We start from the raw sequence: 1,299 nt of genomic DNA, 5'->3' as shown, positions 1-1,299 counted from the left end.
ATAAAGAAAGCCTATGAGACACAATAAAAAGAAACAATACTTGCATTATGGGAATTCCAGAACCAGAAGACAAAAAGACAGGAACAGAAAGTATATATAAAGCAGTAATGGCTGACCACTTCCCAAGCCTGGGGAGAGAGATAGATATTCAGATCCACAAGGCCAAAAGGACCCCCAAAAGGTTGAAGTTGACTAGGGCTACACTAAGACACATTGTAAGTAAATTGTCAAAAGTCAAAGACAAAGAAAAAAATTTGAAGCAGCAAGAGAGAAGAAAGAAGTTACATACAAGAGAACCCCCATAAGACTGTGAACAAATTTCTCAACAAAAATTTGTCAGGCCTACACAGCCGTGTCAAATTCGGTGCCTACCCATCCGTGGCAGGCGCCGGCCTGAAATAGATGACAAGGATTATTTCTTATTTAGAGATGGTGACATCTCGGAAAGTATGTAGACTGAAATAAATCATTATTGAAATGGCATGAAGTGAAGCTGCCCATTACAGTGAAGTTGTGAAATCTTTCATCATGTAAATAATTTTCATGTCTCTCTTTTATAGTAAACTAATGGTATCCAAAAAAAAAAAAAAAAAGAGAAGAAAAGAAAAGAAAAGAAAAGAAATTTGTCAGGCCTGGAAAGAATTGAATGATATATTCAACATGTTGAAATAAAATACCATTAACCAAGAATTCTATGCAAAGTTTTCCTTCAGAAATGAGTTATAAAGTCTGTCCCAAACAAACAAAAATTGAGAGAATTCATTACCACTACACATGCCTTATAAGAAATGCCACAGGGAGTTCTGTCAATGGAAGTAAGAAGATGCTAATAAAAGTCATAAAATTATTAAAAATGTAGCATTAAACTCACTGGTAATAGCAAACACATGGTCAGAATTAGATTCTGTGATTTGGTAATGGTAATCCACAATTCACCCATAACTCTAGTTGAAAAGTTTAAAAAGGAAAAATAAGCATAACTATAATAATGTTATTACAAATCTATCTGTATACAAAATATACATACAAAATGTAAACACTATGTAAATGGTAACAGAATAACCTAAAATGTGAAGGGAAGGAGAAGTAAAAGTGTAAAGTTTACGAATTCTAATGAAGGTAAGTTGTTTTCAGCTTAAAACACGGGGTAATAATTTTAAGATATTTTATGTAAGTCTCCTGGTAACCAGGATGCAAATATCTGTAGCAATTACACAAAAGAACATGGAAAAGAAGTTAAAGCATACTGATACCAAAAGACATCAAAACATGAAAAAGGACAGTAAGATAAGAAACAAA

The 1,299-nt window shown here is 33.0% G+C and overlaps 1 non-coding gene across 1 annotated transcript; it reads left to right on the top strand.

Moving 5' to 3' along the window:
* The first annotated feature begins 345 nt into the window (after positions 1–345).
* Positions 346–441, top strand: LOC125924986 (small nucleolar RNA SNORA5). The gene has a single exon (XR_007458650.1). It is a non-coding gene; the product is annotated as a small nucleolar RNA SNORA5 (small nucleolar RNA).
* The last annotated feature ends 858 nt before the right edge of the window (positions 442–1,299 follow it).

Source organism: Panthera uncia, chromosome F2, assembly GCF_023721935.1.
Source record: "Panthera uncia isolate 11264 chromosome F2, Puncia_PCG_1.0, whole genome shotgun sequence".
In the NCBI taxonomy this organism is placed as follows: Eukaryota; Metazoa; Chordata; class Mammalia; order Carnivora; family Felidae; genus Panthera; species Panthera uncia.
This window is presented reverse-complemented; position numbering and strand designations above follow the sequence as displayed.